Source organism: Balaenoptera ricei, chromosome 11 (genome assembly GCF_028023285.1).
Source record: "Balaenoptera ricei isolate mBalRic1 chromosome 11, mBalRic1.hap2, whole genome shotgun sequence".
Classification (NCBI taxonomy): Eukaryota; Metazoa; Chordata; class Mammalia; order Artiodactyla; family Balaenopteridae; genus Balaenoptera; species Balaenoptera ricei.
This window is the reverse complement of record NC_082649.1, coordinates 68,029,877-68,050,076: the sequence shown is the minus strand read 5'-3', so window position 1 is coordinate 68,050,076 and position 20,200 is coordinate 68,029,877. Positions and strand designations below refer to the sequence as shown.

The following is a 20,200-nucleotide window of genomic DNA, read 5'->3' as shown; positions in this document are numbered from 1 at the left end:
TCTTTTATAGCCCTGGAGTTCCCATGATGCCCCACGCGGCTGCAATGATTGGTTAAGAGTCTTGCTTTTAGGGTGTGGACACGCTCCTAAGCAATCGTGGCTGAGCAGGGAGTGCGCGCGCGTGCGCGGGGCCGCGACTGGGGCCGGCTCGAGCCCGCTGGGCACGCGGGGGCGCGCACGTCGCTCCCCGCCCTCCCGCCGCCGTCGCCGCCCGCTCTTGCTTTCTCGCGCTACCCGCCCGTTGCTCTCTGTCGGTTCTCTCGTTAATCCGCCGTAGTCTTCTCAGTCACCCGCTGTAGTCTTCGAGCTTGCGACTCGCGGACAGGAGTCCTCGGCGCGGAGAGGCCGGACTCGGAGTCGTCGCCTGAGGTGAGCGAGAGGTTCTCTCCTGGCGCCGCGGTGCCCCGGGCCCGCCCGCCCGGCACTCTTCCGGCCGCCCGCCAGCCGCCGCCCCGCCGCGGCCGCGCCCCACCTGCTGCTCTCGGCCGGCAGCATCAGGACCCTGGCCCCTGACCCTGACCCCCGGCCGGGGACCCAGGCCCCGCTTCCCGAAGCGGCGGCCCCGCCCGCGCAGTCCCCGGAAGCGCGCCCCGCGGCCTCCCGCGCCCCTTCCCCCAGCCCGGCCAGGCCTGCTGGAGCCCAAGCGGCCCGCCAGCCCGCGGTCCCCGTCGCTTCCTCTCCTAGGGCCGCGCCGGGCAGGGCGGGGGCTCTAAGCTGGGCCCCACGAGCCGCTGGGCAGCCGTCCCCTGTGAAGCGCGCGTGGCTGTTGGAGTTGAAATGGGAAGGAAACTCTTTACAACTCCATTTTGGCTTTTACGTTTAATATGAAACATGAATCACCGTTTTATACTGCGTGAAGTCCAGTTATGTTTTGGGTATTTTCTTTTTTAATGCAGTATTCTTTGAGATTGTGTAAGTAAAATATAGTGTTGAAATCTTAAGGGTTAGGATTCTTCCGTATTTAAAAGAAGGGAATTTTCCAGTTGAAAGGAACATTTTTTCATGATTTAAACTATGTGTCATCAAAATAAAGTATTAATTTGCAGTTTTGCTTAGTCTAAATTACTGTCTTGATTAGGAATCACCTGGACATCTGTCCTTAGTTACCTGTGTTGGATCCAGTTACACGTTCATTAAATAGTACTATTTGCACTCAAATTGATTTGGTCAAAACCATGTTTAGTAGTTTATGATAGAAAATTGGCATTCTTTTTCCCAGAGTTGGTTTCACTTGTGTTTCTTAATGATCCTGATTTAAAATTTTTACCTCTGTTGGTAACTCGTTTGATTCTTTTTGTGTTTAAGACAGTTTATTGAAGTAAATGTTTCATGCAGGTGTGTGATCAGATTATACTTCTGCCAGATCTGAAGGGGGAAAAATACTTTAAAAATTCTTTTAAATGTTGTATGTTGTGAGAATTTTTCCGCCACTTAGTGTCACACACCCAGATGTGTAATGCTTATGTACCATTGCCTGATTGTCACTTTTAGACATGGCTAAATTGGGAGAGATGCTGTTTTGAGCGTTTGGCACAAGTGACATTGTTTGGACTGAAATAGAAGATTAATTCTTAATTGTAAAGGATAACTTGAAGGATCTCTTTTGATAAATTGTCTTGAGTAATTCTATCTACTTTTTTAGAGCACTGGTGGCTCTTGGGGACATAAAATTTATAAGATGAAGAAAACAAACAAAAAATATAAGATGGAACTTGGTTTTAGTCAAAGTCTAGTCCTAGACTTATAGCCTCTGTTCTCATAAATATCTGTACTAGAGGGAAGAAGAGAGTAGGAATCCACTGACTTTTTCACTGATCGAGAATTTTAGACCTGAAAGGAATCTTCAGGACTTGTAGTCCAACCGCATTTGCAGATGAGAAACTGAGTCCCAGAGACTTAAGTAAATTTCCCAAGGTCATATGTCTAGTCAGTTGCCAGCCACAACTATTTTCACTGTAAGATCTCCATGTACTCCCAAACAGCTTGATTAGAGTCAGCTAAAATTCAGGATTTTCAACTTATTCCAACTGTTTCTTCATTTATGTATTGCTGATTTTTTATGTATTGGGAGAATCTGAAAATTTTTCCAAGCAAATTTCAGTTCTTGAGCTTTTACTCTCCTTTCTGTAATTTGGATGGTCCTACAGCAGTTGATTGAAATAGGTAAATGAATATACAGGGTCTCTGCTTGGTCTAGTTCTTGGCGTGAGGTGTTTTGGTCTTCTTGAGGGACCCAGCTTCTTCCAGAGGCAGGCCTAGACTCCCCTGCTCCAAATCCAACATAGTTAGGCCCTGATAAGATGTTATCAGGCAACTGTGGGCTCTTTTGACTATTGATTTGAGGTGGGATGGAGAGAAACAGTACATATCGAGAATATAGTTTCCTGTGTATATGTATGTGGTGGTGGTTTTGCTGGAGTATTTTCAGTCCGAATTCCTTGTTTGTCAGTTAACTCCTTTTAAAAGTTTAACCTGGTCATGTGGGGGGTGTAAGTTATTAGAGTAAAAACAGGTAGATCTTCAGGTGTTTCTTGTCCATAGCTTGGAGTCCACGCTGTGACTGGTGAAGGTGGGTTGCTACTTTGGGCCTTCCTAATTGTCCTGGAGCTGAGGGAGTCACGTTAACTTTGTCAGAAGAAAGACTGATATTTCAACTTTTAAGAGCACTAATTTGGGCTTGCTGGGCTTCTATAGACAGCACCTCGGGTTTAATTGCATTGTGGCTACTAGTGATAATGATAAATGGTATATAATCACTGGATTTTAATCACATATATTTGTAGTTTTAAAAGGTTCCTAAAGGTATTTCGTCTTCCCTTACGACTTAAGTTTATTCCTTTATGCACCTGGCCTGTAGAACTGTTTGCTTGTACCTTCACATTAACATAACCAAATTTTAAACTTGTGTTAATGTGTCTCACTATAGTCTGCTCTTTGGGGACATGCTCACTGTTAAGTACTTGTGAGATTAATAAATTAAAATTCTCAAGACAGTTTAAAGTTAGTAATTACTGTAAAATTCCTATTTCAAGTGTTTCTATTTCAAGTGACTCATTTTTAATCTGTGGTGCTGAAGTATTAAGTCCTTGTATACTCATAATTATGGTAGTCATGTGACTGAAAATCAGCTAGGCATTGAAGCTGCTTATTCTGGGTGTTGGTCTGAGTTTATTGGTGCTTCCTCCAGATGATTATGAATACATTTTTATAGCTAATAATCATCAAAATATGAGATACTCTGTTAAAGTGGAGCCAGTTTGCAGTTGATACCAGATTGAGCTTGATTTTTTTTTTTTTAAGAGGGTGGGTAAGGTAAATGTGCTTAAGCATATTTATGATAGCGTCTTATTTAATATTCAAGTAAAGGGAAAGAGGAGAACATAAGCAGCCAATGAAATAAGTTTGGAGTGGAGTGAAGGGAAAAGTGGGAGGTAAAATGAAATTAGAGAGGTGGGCAGGGACCACATCATGTAGAACCTTTTAGGACATGGGAAGTTCTTTGGATTTTTTTTTTAATCATCAGATTTTTTTAAAAGATCAGGATAATGATCCGTTCTGATATTAAACAATTAGAATCATTCACCAAGAGTAGGGGGTAGATCTGAGTCCATTTTGACTTTAAACAGTAAACTAATACTGACCATTTCTGACAAAGGTATCAGAAGGATTTCCTAATATTATTCATGTCCTTAACCTAATGACTTCAACCTGTTTTTTTGAATCCATTGATTTTCTGACAGTTGTCTTTAATTTCTCTGTAATGCCTGTATTAAAAAGGAAATGTAGGGCTTCCCTGGTGGCGCAGTGGTTGAGAATCTGCCTGCCGATGCAGGGGACACGGGTTCGAGCCCTGGTCTGGGAAGATCCCACATGCCGCGGAGCAACTAGGCCTGTGAGCCACAATCACTGAGCCTGCGCGTCTGGAGCCTGTGCTCCGCAACAAGAGAGGCCATGATAGTGAGAGGCCCGCGCACCGCGATGAAGAGTGGCCCCCGCTTGCCGCAACTGGAGGAAGCCCTTGCACAGAAACGAAGACCCAACACAGCCAAAAATAAATAAATAAATAAATAAAAATTAAAAAAAATAAAAAAGGAAATGTAATTTGATAAAGCAGGTCATTCAAATGTTTGTGGTAGGCTGGGTGGTAGGCATATAGGTGTTCACTGTAAAATTCTTTTAACTTTGCTGTGTGTTTGTAATGCTGTGTGTTAAATGTTTATAATGTTGGGAAATTAATTTGCATAGGATTCATCTGCTTTTGATTTTTGCTTTTAAAAGGGCAACATTAATTTGTAATACTCAGAAAATAAAGTTGATAGTGTGCATTCTGTTAAGTGAAGGAGGTCAAAACGTTTAAAAGTAAATTTTATGGTATGTCAGTAAAAATTAAATTCTGTGCTTTTCCCCCTTCTGGATTCTGAATTACTTAACAGAACTTTGGGCAAGCCCATTTTACATCCTGTGCTTTTGTTTTTTTCTTTGCGAAATGAATAGACATAATTCCTGATTTTTTTTTTTTTAATGTGTTTATAGTACCTTTCATCTGAGAAGTTCAAGGCACTTTGTAGAACTTCTGCCACACAGGCTGTGGGTCTTGCAGCACATTTGTAAGGTATGTAAATAGCTTTCATTATCCTTTCTCCATGAAGAGAAATAATTATTTTATATTATATATTAACGTAAGTTCTAAGGAAATGTGGGTGCAATACTATTAATGATTTTCTTCTCCACCAATCTTGAGATCTTTATCTTACTCCATAACTTTTCTCTCTGGTCTTATTTTCCAACCTCTCTCTATAAGATACTCCTCTAACTTCCTATTTCTATTCTAAGCAATATTTTTCTTCTTAGATGAAGATATATTTCCTAACTTCTTAATCTTTAAGGAGATGTATTTACCATATTATCCACATACTTCTCTCACTTCTGGATCACTCCCATCTTAATTCTTCTGTTTTTAAATTTCTTTAAGTTTTCGTTTTTTCTGTAGAGTAGTTTGGTCATCTTACAGTTTGTGCACAACCTGTGCTTTGGGTATGTCTAATTATCAATAGAAAGTAATTCAACCAGAGAATGAGGATTGGAGGACACTCCTTCTTGCCAGAGGAGTCAGCATTAAGAGGAATGTTAATAGCAGGTGTAATAGCCCATCCAGGGGCTATTCAGATATTTTAAACGGATTACAAATAAAGGAAATAGAATCATCTTAATTTAATTGATACCATGTAAGTATCCTGGTTTGGTACCATTTTGACTACTTTTTCTTGTTCTCCTTGGGTCGGAGGGAACTCTGTATATAAAGAAGTGAGCTGTTAAGAGGATGAATATTCTCATTTGATGAGATAGGCTACCTGGCAGGGAAGTCATATAATGGTAGTGGTTTTGGTTGGCTTTGAACTTATGGTTGGCTTTGAACTTATGGTTGGCATGGTAAAAGGAATGGCCAACTAGCTTGTCGTTATTCATTCATTGAACAAATAGTTACTATATGCAGGTGCTGTTCCGGGACACATTTGAAGAAAACAAAGAAGGTCCCTGCCCTCAGGTAGTTTTTTCTTTCTTTTACAATGTCTTTATTCCTAAAAACATGAACATTTTGAATCATTTCATCTGCTTTTCTCAATATCACTGACGAGAAAGTGGAAAGCACATCAGGGGTTAAAAATCACAAAATCATTAATAGCGCTGCTCATTTTTATTCTAGTAGGGAATACTGATGATCCATGGCAAGAGATTAGCCCAGTGCAACTGCTGGGCATAGGACAGCAACTAGGCTAGCACCACTGGGCGTGATACTCTATTGCAGTTCCATGAGGCTTGAAATTCTCCTTTTCAGCAGATTCGAGTGATGCATTAGGGTGGTTTGATTGATGGCGTCTCTTAAAAGAGGACAGACTGTGTTTCAAAGTTGTTTTCTCAGTTCATTTTTGACATTACTGAGTTAAAAACAAAAATAAGGTTATACTTTTGCTCTCTAAGTTTGCTTAAATCAGATTTTTTTTACCAGAAAGGCTGATGGCCCTGTAATTACAAAAGAATTCTGCCTTAGACGGTGTGCCTGCCTGCCTGCCTGCCTCCTGCCTGCCTGCCTGCCTGCCTGCCTGCCTGCCTGCCTGTCTGTCTGTCTATCTGTCTGTCTGTCTTTAAGCAGGTTATTTTTTTTCTTTGAGCCTCAGCACCTACATCTGTGAAATGAAGATTTCCATTTCATAGGAATTTTAGATGAAATAATATGTGAAGAGCACAATGCTCAATGCATATTAGTTTTCTCCCTTGGTGGAAATACTTGTTCTAACTCTGGTAGATTCTTCAAGTATATTTTTCTTTCAGGATATCAGTGCATTGTATTTATATAGTGACCGTTTGCTTTCAGAGTGATGAAGATTTTAATAGGAAGCTTAAAGTTACATGAATTTCTTTACTGCCACCTGACTGAATAGGAGAAACACGTGTTAGTTGTTTTCATTTTCTTTTCTTGTCTTTTGTTTGTTTAACTGTAGGAGTTAGTATGTTGGGCTTCGATTTTACCATCATTTTTATAAATGTTTACTGACATCATGAATAATAGTTTGGTAACATGAGACCATGTAAATCACAAGTTGTAAAGATTCATTCTTGGGTTGTAGTAGTGATTCTGCCTTTATCTGACACTGGGATCATTTAGTTCTACCCCTAAGCATCAGTAAGTAGTAGCAGCAGAGATGGCACTCTCCAACAAGTGGACAGAAAAGTAGATCTGTGAGGTGGAGATTTTTTTCTACTGTTATTTGCTGCCACTGCCTTTTATAACTGAAGGGGTTTTGAACAATATCTAATACATGGCAACTCTCATGCACATTCATGTGTCTAATTGTAGTTGAAGAATCTTCGATCATGAAGTTAGAAGCATGCATTTATCCTGTACCAGCTATATGCAGACTTCGTTTATCTTTCAGGCTTATTCTTTAGAAATTATATTTTCCATTAATTAAGTTTTCCAATTTTACTAAGCTTGCATCCTTACCATAGTCCCTAAGACAGAAGTCCCTAAAACATAACAGGAAAATGTTTTGAACCACTTCGTCAGTTTAATAGTAGGCCCCCAAAAGCAGTTCCCACATAAAAACTGATGTGTTTTTTGCAAGAAGAGGGACAAAAGAAGATAGGTTTTTATTTTCTGAAGTTCCTAGCTGCTGTAAAATACAGAGATCCAATTCCATTACTGTAAAAAATTGTGCTTTGATTTTAAGCATATGGTTGAAAGTTCTACTTTTGTTGTATGTACACTGCTATTTTTACCTTATTCCCATGGCAGTTGTGTCTCAGTTGATATAGTGCAGATGAGTTGTCCTCTGATGCCTCTTCCATGGGCCCAGAGAGCAAATGTTTGGCCACTCTTCTGGTGTCCCTTTAGGTAACCCTATTATTTGTTATTTAGGTTTTGAGGCCTAAGGAAGGAAGTACGTTTAAGGTGGATATTTAATGTTGTAACAGTACAGGTTTTTGTCACGAGATAATTTTATTACATGATTTGGCAGTTTTGTTGGAAATACTGTGGCGTTTAGAGTTTTTTGTGGGAAAGTTCTTTTCTGGATGAAGTCTTTTGTTTAACTTTTAAAGTTATTCGAAGGAAACTGTTTATCTTTTGAAGGTCTTAAGTTCAGAAAAGGAAGGCAATAGAATATCTTAGGTAAGAGCATGGGTTCTCTGCAGAGAACTGACAGTTAAGTACTAGCTCTTATACTTGACAACTTATGACTCTGGATAGTAATATTACCCCTTTGTAACTCAGTTCCTCCTCTGTAAAATGGGGATAACAGAGTGCTGTGAGGGTTCAGTGAGAGAGAAGCACTTAGCCCCGGTGCCAGACATGCAGGTGCAGTTCTTTAACTTTCACTATTCAAGTTACAGTTTGTAGTACCGAGTAATCACACTTTAATCTAATTTGTAAGGTAATTTTTTTGGAGGGGGGATAGCACCCTAAGAATTAATTTGGGGGGAAATAAACAGGCCTCTTTACTGGATCCCTGTTGCTTAGGAACAGTGGTTTGCAAACCTGGCTATTCCTAAACATGGGATCCAGTTCCTAAAGTTGGAATTACTTTAGGAGGCTTTTTTTAAAATCACCTTTGTTGAGGTGTAATTTGCATAAATAAAATGTACTTATTTAAATAACAGTTTAGTAAGTTTTGGTAAATGTATACACCTGTGTAATTGCCACCCAGTCAAGATACAGAACATTTCCTTGGGAGGCTTTAAGATTTTCTGTTTTTAGGGGGGGTTGGATGAATTGGGAGATTGGGATTGACTTATATACACTACTGATACTATGTATAAAATAGATAACTAATGAGAACCTACTGTATAGCCCAGGGAACTCTACTCAGTGCTCTGTGGTGACCTAAATAGGAAGGAAATCCAAAAAAGAGGGGATATATGTATACATATAGCTGATTCACTTTGCTGTACAGTAGAAACTAACACAACATTGTAAAGCAACTATACTCCGATAAAAATGAAAAAAACATTTTCTATTTTTAACTAGTTTTTTATTTAAAACAATATATGTACTTTATTCTTGTTGGGACTGTGAATTACAAGTCAGAACTACAGTGAGGTGCCACCTCACGCCCATTAGGATGGCTGCAAGTATCAAAAAAACAGAAAACACCAAGTGTTCTCAGGAATGTAAAACGGTACAGCCACTATGGAAAACAATATAGAGGCTCCTCAAGAAATTAAAAATAGAATTACCATCTGATCCAGAAATTTCACTTCTGGGTTTATATCCCAAATAATTAAAAGCAGGGTCTTGAAGAGATATTTGTACACCTATGTTCATAGCAGCATTATTTGCAATAGCTATAACAAGGAAGCAACCCAAGTGTCTACCAGCCAATGAATGGATAAGCAAAATATGGTATATACATACAATGGAATGTTATTTAGCCTTAAAAAGGAAGGAAATTCTGCAATGTGCTACAACATGATGAATCTTGAGGACATTGTGCTAACTGAAGTAAGCCAGTCACAGAACGGCAAATACTATATGATTCCACTTATACGAGATACTTAGAGTAGTCAAAACCATAGAGACAAAGTGGAATGGTGGTTGCCAGGGTCTGGCGGGGGAAGAAGAATACTGGGGAGTGGGGTGTTAATGTACAGTGGGTATAGAGTTTCAGATTACAAGATGAAAAGAGTTATGGGAATAGATGGTGGTGATAGTTGCACAACAGTGTGACTGTATTTAATACCGCTGAACTGTACGCTTAAAAATGGGTAGGATAGTAAATTTTGTTATATATATTTTACCACAATAAAAGGGGGAAAATGCACTAGGTAAAAATAAAATCATACAGTAATGTTTATAATAAAAACTGTATTCTTCCTGTCCTAGAGTGCAGTGCTTCTCTCAGAGTATTGCTTCCTTTGGAGCTTTAAAGGTATTTTAGAGCAAGGGGTTGGTAAAGCATGTATATTCAGTGCAAGGCAAAAGGGGTAAAGCATGAAAACAAGCCTTTCTCACATCTCTGCCTCCCAAGGTTCTTCAGAGAAAACCTTGTACCTGTTTCCTGTGTATAAACCAAGTAACTGTTTCATATGTATCCTTCTAGAGATACTGTGTCCCTTTTTTATATACAAACTAATGCACATCACACTGTTATACATCTATTCTTTCCCCTTAACAATAGGTCTTGTTGATTATTTGGCAAGATAGTTAAAAGTATACACTGTGGAAAATAGTTTGGCTTTTCCTCAAATAGCTAAATACAGAATTACCTTACGACTCCTAGGTACATACCTAAAAGAATTGAAAACGGATACTCAGACAGATGCTTGCACATAAATGTTCATAGCAGTACTATTCAAATACCCAAAAAAGTGGAAATAATCAAAATGTCCATCAACAGGTGAATGGATAAACAAATACGGTATATACATACAACGGAATATTATTCAGCTATTTTTTAAAAATGAAGCACTGATACATGCTACTGTATGGATGAACCTTGACAGCATTATGCTAAGTAAAAGAAGCCAGACACAAAAGGCCACATATTGTATGATTTCATTTATATGAAGTGTGTAGAATAGGTAAATCTGTAGAGACAAAGCAAATTGGTGGTTGCCAGGTGTTGGGGGCAGGGGAAACTGAGGACTGACTGCTTAATGGGTGTGGGGTTTTCTTTGGTGGTGATGAACATGTTTTGGAACTTGATAGAATTGGTGGTCGCACAACATTGCGAACGTACTAAATATCACTGAATTATACACTTCAAAAAGGTTAACTTTATACTCTGTGAATTTCACCTCAATTTTAAAAAAAAAGTTTTTTAAATGGATGTTCAGGCCCCACCCTAAAGAGTTTTCAGTCTGTTAGTTGTGGAACCTTGAGAGGAATAGCGATTTTTATGCCAAAATACAGTGCCTGGCTGTGCACTGTCACTGCTGAAACATCTCAACAGGACATTAGGCAACTTGGGGCTTTTGGTTCATTCTACTCTATGTGTCAGTTCTCCAGACAAGCATTGTCTTGGGGACAGTGTAAGTGGAGAATTAGGTTGCACAAGGTCAAATCCTGATTCTGTGCATCTATTGGTTGGCTAAAAAGTTCTTTTGGGTTTTCCATAACATCTTACGGGAAAACCCGAACGAACTTTTTTGTCGACCCAATATTTAAGTTTCACCCTGAAATTTTTACATTTTGAAGTCAGTGATATGATGCTCCTATTTAGGAACCCAGAAGGTATGTTCCCTCAGGAGTGTTTCTTTCTCCCCTGCCCCACAAAGAAGAATTTCAGTCTGGGATGATTCCCACTTGGCAGTATATTGGAGGCTTTCTTGTTCTCCTCTACTTGCCCTTATTATGTACCTTAGGCCTGCTGCTCTTGGTCTCCAAGGGCCTTTGAACTGACATTGACCCTTGGCAACTGCTTGATCAGGATGGCCAAATAATGTTGATAGTACCAGGCTCAAGCTCATTATGAGCAAATGGACAGATGGTAGTTTGCGCCTCCTTGCCAGAGGTTTCCAGTGTAGTCCATAAACAAAATAAATGGCTTTATGTTTTCAGCTTACTTTCCCAAGTGTTTAATGGTGTTTCCATTGTGCTAGTCACAGTCCTAGGTATGGGTGAACCTGGAGTTGATAGGACAGATTTCTGCCCATTGCGCTGAAACAGTTTCTTCCTCTGACTTAAGGATGTAGTATGTATTCTGTTCATCTGTATGTGTATTTTAACAAAGGACCAAAGCAGTGGAATGGAGGAGGGTACTGGAGAAGGGAGTGCTTATGAAAAATCTACACTTCCTTTCAACCAGGTTTATTGTTTGAACAAAAATCTGATTCTGGTTTGGTTGTTACTTTTAGGACTATCTGAAGAAAAGGCTGTATTTTGACTTTTATTTTCAGTTTTATAGTCCTGATAGCTTTGCTTCAGGAGGGTGCATTGCAGGGCATCCTGTAAACTTTCATTCATGTGTTATTTAAGTACAGGAAGTATGGCTCCTGTAGAAAATTTGAGATCCTAAACCACTGAAATAGTATCTTTGTGTTCTGGATAACTGAAGCTTGCATCTTTAAGCTTTAAAACTTATTTTATTCCTGTAGTGAATGTCTTCTTTTTCTCTTATAGTATCTGGACCTTAAGCTTCCCTGCATAACGATTGAGGTCTTTCCAACTAAAGGATTTTTTTTTTTTAATATTTATTTAAATATTTATTTGGGTTGTGCCGGGTCTAGTTGCGCCATGTGGGATCTTTAGTTGCGGCATGCGGACTTCTTAGTTGTGTCATGCATGCGGGATCTAGTTCCCTGACCAGGGATGGAACCCGGGCCCCCTGCATTGGGAGCTTGGAGTCTTACCCACTGGACCACCACGGAAGTCCCCTCCTAGAGGATTTTTAAGGTCTGTCCTTGGAGTATGTTGCACTGCTTTAGTACTCTGGCCTGGACTGAATGTCACTTCCCTCCCTTCCCATTTTACGTTTCCAAGCCTGATTTACAGGGTTTTCTACTTTCATGTCATAGGCTACACCTCTTTCTCACCCAAGCATGCATTTGTCTAAACTACTGTGAACTGAGCTACTGGTCAGTTAGACTTGCAGAGTTGTCTAAAATAAGAGCAAATAAGTTCGTAGGATCTGAGTTTTAACACTCATTGTTACAGATGATTGAAGTTCCTGATTATATGAGGGGTTTCTGTAATTCTATGAGAGTGAATTCTTTTTTTTTTTTATGAGGGTGAATTCTTAAACTACTACAACTGTGCCTTAGGAGGTAGCTCACCATTGGTGTACACAGCTAATCTTGTAACTTGTTTTCTTTTAAAAATTTGCATGCAGCAAATTGGTTATATAAGCTTCTTTGCTCTGGGAAATGTATTTTTTGGAATTTGTTATTTGAACACTTAACTGTTACATGCTTGCGCCTGTGCTTGTCCAACAATGGTGAATAAGAGGTGATTCTTACACTAATAGGAGTTTGGCAGGAAGAAAGTTTGGAGGGGGTGTGACGAGTGAAGTAGAGAGAAATTTTTTTTTAATGCTAATTTTTTAAAAAATAAATTTATTTATTTTATGTATTTATTTTTGGCTGTGTTGGGTCTACGTAAATAAATTTATTTTATGTATTTATTTTTGGCTGTGTTGGGTCTACGTTGCTGTGCGCGGGCTTTCTCTAGTTGCGGCGAGTGGGGGCTACACTTCGTTGCGGTGCACGGGCTTCTTATTGTGGTGGCTTCTCTTGTTGCGGAGCACTGGGTCTAGGCATGTGGGCTTCAGTAGTTGCGGCACGTGGGCTCAGTAGTTGTAGCTTGCGGGATCTAGAGCGCAGGCTCAGTAGCTGTGACACACGGGCTTTGTTGCTCCGCGGCATGTGGAATTTTCCCGGACCAGGGATTGAACCCGTGTCCCCTGCATTAGCAGGTAGATTCTTAACCACTTCGCCACCAGGGAAGTCCCGAGAGAAATGTTACATGCTCAGAGTACTTAAGGGACCTGATCTAAGTTGGCTCAGGGAAGGCCTTGAGAGAAAGTGACTTAGCCTTTTAAGTATGAGTTATCTAAGTGGGGGAAAGGTGGGTGACGTTCATTCAGGGCAGAGGAAAGACCGAAGAAAGATGGCTTAATATCTTCAGCTATAGGATATTATAGGATATTTTATTTGGCCAAGGGTGGTTGTATGCCTTGGGTTTTATAATTTTATAAGTTAGTGGCTTGGGATTTATAGTTATTTCCTTATCTGCAATGTGACATTTTGTACCCACATTTCATCCAAAATATTTTTTGCACCTCTTGCATTGACACTACTCCCATCCACAGAAACTAACATTGACAAAACCTAGGGTTGGGGTTAAGTTATTATGTACACTAGGATCATCACTCTTCATAATGAAATTCACAGGATTTTTATGTATCTTAAATTTTCCTTTTAAATTGTCAAGTTTAGTTTTCAAAAGAGTAGACAATTTTTGCTTTTGTAATAGTCATATGTACAATACTGATTTGTAACAACTTCTTTAGGGAGAGAAATAAACAATATGAAATTTCAACTGTATTACATAATTGAAGCATATGGATGTTAACAAGTCTTATGAACTCAACTTCTAATCTGTTGTGTCCACTGTGTTTAAAATAATGAATGCAGTAAAAAAGTAAAAATTAAGTCATGTCCAAAGCTATGCTGGTGTTAAATGCTTTTATTTCTTGGGTGGTTGAGAAACAGTAGAAAGCTTGCCGTAGTCATCACTATTTCTTTTGTGTAACTAGTCCCATTGAAGAATTATGAGGTAGAATTATAATTATCTCAAGTATGCTGAATTAGTAATTTTTCAAGCTGTGATTATTTTCTCTGCATGGAAATTTGTTCATTATCTTTCCAGAATATTACAAAGATCTTGATCTAGCAGAAACAGTACAGTTATTCAGTTGAATTATTTCTACTTCTGTTTCTTGGCTTGAGAACTTTTTTGTGCCTGCTTAAAATGAATGTTTGGCTAATAAATGTCCGTATATATAATGCATTTATTATAACCTGGTAGCACCATCTCAAAAGTCTTTGGTGGCTCTTTTATCTGCCAAAAATAAGCTAAAAATTGTGCTCAGGGGCAGATTAACTGTGAGTCTAAGAAAATAAGTATTGTAAAATGTGTGGTCCCTAAACAAGTTATCAAAATTAACACACCCAACCCCCAACTCACCTAATTTAAAGCCTATTTTGGTTTAATGTCAGGAGGGGCTCAATCCATTTCTCTGAGATAACAGCATTGTTATTGGTCATGGAAAAATAAGACTTGAGGGCATTACAAAAGGTGCTTAGAAAGTATTGAGAGGAATATGATTGTGTGTTTAAAACAGATTGACATTGGACTAAGGATTTCATAATTGCCATTCAGAAAGTTCTAAAAACCACAGACTCATTTGATGGCAGAACCTGAACTGATGAGAAGTTGTGTAGTCTTTATCCTACTTAGTGTGAATATTTACTTATTTTACTGAAGAACTATTAACCCATTGGGTGTGTTACAGAATATTTGGCATTTGCACCATATTACCTTTCTAAATCTGAAAAATTCTGAATTTAGAAACATCTGACCCCAAGGCTTTTGAATGAAGAATTGTGGGCCTGTACTTCTAGGCAGTGAGAGAAAAGCTAAGTCTTTTTCTTTAATGGGAAAGAAGAGGGTGGAAAGAGGTATGGATGGCATATGCACTTTGGAAAAATAATTATTTGCTGGACTGGTAAAAGTTTCATTTTAGGAAAAACATTCCTTTCAGGTCAGGCCATATTATAAACTGGTCTTCAATTCTGGACAGTTGGAATTTGAAGGAAGGAGTTGCCATTTGTACAAAATAAGACCTAAATAATGATGACACATTTATTGAACATTGACCTATTTTCAGAATAGGTAAGCTCTTTTTGTGTAATATCTTATTTAATCTTCATGCCAGCCCTGACAGATAAGGAAACGGTAAAGGGGCACAAAGCTAGTAAGATAACTTTCAGGTAATGTATCAATAGCTCCTTTACTGCTACTGTAAACTGCCTTCTTTCTACTCTGTTGCTACCTATAACTGAAATTAATATCTCATAGAATCTTTTCTTTGGCTAGTCTATGTGGGACCTATCCATGTAATGAATATTTCTGATTTTATGGGGTAGTCCATATAGTAGATGCTGTATGCTCATGAAACACACTCAGGATGGGACTCAGATTTTGAAACCCAAAAGTAACATTTGGTCAAGTAAGGTTGGTGGTAGTGTTTTGGGTTGGGAGGGTTGGTGGATAAGAATCACCTGGAACTCTGAGAGCTTGTGTCAGCTGTCCCCTTCCTGAATCTGTATGGTGCAGGGGTTAGAGTGCGTGTGATTACACCTTCCTCCAACTACAGTGAATAATCAGGATTATTCACAAGTTAACAGTGGTGTTGCACAATTTCCAGGCCTTTTCTCTTCTGCTTTGGAAGACTTAATAGAATGCAAGAAAGGAATGCTTATAGGCCTTAAAAACTCTTGGCCTTAAAACGTATTTACTGGATTGGGGAAGTTTTCATTTTAGGAAAAAATACCACTGTATTCGGGTAACTTTGAATCTGTTCTAATTTATGGAAAAAATAAATTGCTTACAATCTTCAGTACTTTAGCTATTATTAACAAATTGTTTTTGATCCCCTGTAATGAATCTCTTCATCATGGTTGAAAACTGCTGCCCTCTAAAATATTCCCAGAGTACTGGTCTTTTCCTCAAGGCTTTTTGCCATATCTAAGGTGACAAGGTAGACATTTAGTCTTTTTTTTTTTCTCCCCTTTCGATGTTGTTTCATACATGAATGTTGGGGCTAGGGAGTTTTATATACAATGGTTTGTTAGTTGTAAGTCTTGTTTGAAAAGAAATACCTTCCTACTTGAAGAATGAGACTGAAGGCCAATTCAGAAAAGAAGGGAAGTAACTAAGAGGAAGTAAATTTGAAGGCTAATGTCTATTTTTAGTAACTTGAGCTTTTGAAAGTTTCCTTTCAAAAGTTAGAAAATTAACTCTTTCTTATACCAACACGTTTTTATGCATTAACTTAGGAAAGCTAGGTTTCTTATCATTAATTCAATTGGCAAACACATACTTATGTTCAGTGATACCTTTGACCTTGCTAGGCATTGTAGGGAGTATAGAAATGAAGATAGTTATCCCTCAGGGGATTGGCTCCAGGATCCTCACAGATACCAAAACCTGTAGCTGCTTACATCCCTTATATAAAATGGTGTAGTATTTGCGTATAACTTGTGCACATCCTTCCATATACTTTAAGTCATCTCTAGATTACTTATAATGCCTAATACAATATAAATACTGTCGTCCCTTGGTTTACACAGGGATTAGTTTCAGGACCTGTCCTGGATACCAAAATCTGGATACTCAAGTCCCATATTCAGTTGGATTCCGCCAACCAGGATTGTGTGATAGTATAGTATAGTGTTTATTTATTTATTTATTTATTAGAGGATACTTTTTTTTAAAATTTATTTTTGGCTGCGTTGGGTCTTCGTTGCTGTGCGCAGGCTTTCTCTAGTTGCGGCGAGCGAGGGCTACTCTTCATTGCGGTGCGCGGGCTTCTCTTGTTGCGGAGCACGGGCTCTAGGCGCACGGGCTATAGTAGTTGTGGCTCACGGGCTCTAGAGCGCAGGCTTAGTAGTTGTGGTGCACGGGCTTAGTTACCCTGCGGCATGTGGGATCTTCCCGGACCGGGGCTCGAACCCAAGTCCCCTGGATTGGCAGGCAGATTCTTAACCACTGTGCCACCAGGGAAGCTCTATAGTACTTATTGAAGAACTGGGTATAAGTGGGTTTGTGGAGTTCAAACCTGTGTTGTTCAAGGGTAAGCTGTAGTTGTAAACTCAATGTAAATTATATGTAAATAGTTGTAGGCATGTGACAAATTCAAGTTTTGCTTTTTGGAACTTTCTGGAATTTTTTTTTCCGAATATTTTTGATCTGTAGATGCAGAACCTGTAGATTCAGGGGACTGCTGTATAGTCTTTTTTACTGGAGCTTACAGACAGTAGTATCCAGCAGTAAAACATTAGCTGTTATGTGCTAGGTATTGTTTATTCTAAGTGCCTTCTTGTGTTAACTCAATAATTACCACTATCCAGTGAGAGTAGGAACCATTATTTTCCCCACTGGTACAGATGAGGAAGTAGAAGCACAGAGGAGTTGAGTAACTTATCCAAAGATTCACAGCTGCTTTGAACCCTAGCACCTGATTTCAAGAGCCTTCTCTCTACCAGTGCAGAGTACCAAGTGATGGCAAGCTTATACAGTCATTTGGGAAACAGCTATAAGAGTTCAGGGATAAAGAAGAATTTGTGCTGGGGTAGCCAGGGAGTCGTCTCTGGGGAGGGCGTAACTCTTGGCCTAAAAGGAGATAAAGGGGAGTGTTATGAGTGGTGTGAATCAGCCCTTTGCAGTGTTAAACTGCTTGAACACAGATAATCTTGTTTTACCTCCTTATAGGGAAGAGAGGGTGGACAGTGTTGGTTAGCCTAGGGAAGTTATGTGGGAGAGGGGGCAATATGCATCTGTCAGATTCAATAAACAGGAGATCAGAGTCCAGGATGGAGTCTTGCATATGTACTGCTTTGTTTCTTCCCTTTTTTTTTTTGCTTAATATATACTATGTAGACCTTTCCAAGTCAGTCATATTAAGGGACTTCCCTGGTGGTGCAGTGGTTAAGAATCCGCCTGCCAATGCAGGGGACACGGGTTCGATCCCTGGTCCGGGAAGATCCTACATGCCACGGAGCAACTAAGCCCGTGCGCCACAGCTACTGAGCCTGCGTGCCACAACTACTGAAGCCCACGCCTAGAGCCTGAGCTCCGCAACAAGAGAAGCCACCACAATGAGAAGCCCGTGCACTGCCGCTCCCCGCAACTAGAGAAAGCCTGCGCACAGCAACGAAGATCCAACACAGCCAAAAATAAGTAAATAAATAAAATTTATTAATCATTTTCAAAAACATAGTACGTACATCTTATAGATTGAGAGAATGCAAAAGGATATGTGGCTCCTAGAAGCAACCATTGTTAAGAGTTTCTTGTGAATTTTTTGAGAGAGTCTGTATATACCAGTGTTCATTGTTCTTCAGTGAATGTTAATTGTGTACCTCTGCCAGGCCCTGTTCTATATATCTGTGCATTCCACCGTTACACAATGGTATGAGAGTGTAAATACTCAGCACCTTATTATTTTTTTTTCTTTTAATTTATTTATTTTTGGTCTTAGTTGAGGCACTGCGGGATCTTTCGTTGAGGTGCGCGGGCTTCTCTCTAGTTGTAGCATGCAGGCTTAGTTGCCCTGCGGCATGTGGGATCTTAGTTCCCCAACCAGGGATCGAACCTGCGTTCTCTGCATTGGAAGGTGGATTCTTAACCACTGGACGACCAGGGAAGTACCAGCACCTTATTTTTTTAAATTTAATCTATCTTGGAGATCATTCATTAACACAGATCTTTTTTCTTTTAATGGTTGCATAATGTGCCATTGTATGGATACTTAACCAGTCCTCAAAAGGGACACCTAGGTTGTTTCTAATCGTTTGTTACTATAATAATAAAACTATTGCTGAAGTGAGTATTCTTGAACATAAATATTTACATCCATGTGAATATATTTATAGGATAAATGCTTGTAAGTAGAATTGATGGTTCAAACGATGTACGCATTTATGTATGTATGTATGTATGTATGTATGCCGCGCCCCGAGGCATGCAGGATCTTAGTTCCTTGACCAGGGATCGAACCTGTGCCCCCTGCAGTGGAAGCACAGAGTCCTAACCACTGGACTGCCAGGGAATTCCCAATATATGCAGTTTAACTTCTAACGTTGTCAATAGCCCTTCAGAGAAGTTGCTCCCTACATTAATAGCGTGCTCTTTTTATGACTTAATCCCTTTAATACTCAGACACTGAAATTCTTCAGTCACGCTGGCGCTTATAATCCATTGATCTTATTACCCTTTTACTGCCCCTCAATCTTCTTCAGTTCCCACTTTCCTCCTCAGTGTTCATAGTTCATCACTGTAATCACCCCCTTTTATATATTCTTAACTCTTTTCTCACTTCATCTTATCTGGCAAAAGGTCGGCCCTGGTTAAATCCAACTTTTTACTTATTCTACCCTGTAACTGATTGTCTGGAGAAGGAAAAAAGTATGCTGATTGGTCTCACTTGGAACTCATGACCCCTAACCTGAAAGGTGGCTCTTTCCTAAGTTAAGCACTGTCCAGCAGTCTCACTAAGATTCCTTAGTCTATTTATTCTATTTTTAGGACAATATGGAAGTACCTCCTTCGATCAAACCTTCTGTTTCCCTTCCCCAGCTTCCCTGTCAACTGATGATCTCTCTTCTTAATTAACTGAGAAAATGGAAGCCATTAGAAGAGTCCACCACTACATTTGCTTACTCACCTACATTTGGCTGTTACGGTCTGCTTCCTCCTCTATTATCATGGAGTGGTCCTTTGGGAGTCCATAGTTCATATCCAGGGTTAGCCCCTCCACTTGTGTGCTAGATGCTAGTCCCCTCTAATCTCCTCAGAACTCTACTCTAGCAGTTTTCCCCACCCTTGCATCAATTCTACATTCAGTCCATTGGCTAGACCTTAATACCCCACCTAGCTGTCACAGAGGTGGGGGATGTAGTCTTTATTATTGGCAGCCATTTGACCAGGAAGGGGAATGATTGATCTGAGGCAGGCAGTGAGGAGTCTCTGCCACACTTTCCAGACTTTTTTTTAATTAAAAAAAACTTTCTGGTAACAGTTTTATTGAGATATAATTCACATACCATACAGTCCACTCATTAAAAGTGTATAACTTGGGACTTCCGTGGTGGTCCAGTGGTTAAGAATCTGCTTTCCAATGCAGGGGACGTGGGTTCGATCCCTTGTTGGGGAACTAAGATCCCACATGCTGTGGGACAACTAAGCCCGTGCACCACAACTAGAGAGAAGCCCACGCACTGCAGCGAAAGATCCTGCATACTGCAACGAAGATCCCGAGTTCCACAACTAAGACCCGGCGCAGCCAAATAAATAAATAAATATTTTTTAAAAAGTGTATAATTCACTCCGTTTTAGTATAGTCACTCATTTGTGCAGTCAACTTTAGAACACTTTCAGGGACTTCCCTGGTGGTCCATTGGTTAAGATTGCACGCTCCCA

General features: G+C 39.6%; 1 protein-coding gene across 2 annotated transcripts in view; it reads left to right on the top strand.

Annotated features, from left to right (window-relative positions):
* The first annotated feature begins 144 nt into the window (after positions 1–144).
* RHOA (ras homolog family member A) overlaps positions 145–20,200 on the top strand; it is a 52,276-nt gene continuing 32,220 nt past the window's right edge. Inside the window, exons 1-2 of one of the 2 annotated variants that reach the window (XM_059939637.1) lie at positions 145–369; positions 4,534–4,612. The gene's annotated coding sequence lies outside the window, so the exon portion shown is untranslated. The remainder of the gene's footprint in view (positions 370–4,533; positions 4,613–20,200) is intronic. The other variant, XM_059939636.1, reaches the window with a different exon arrangement.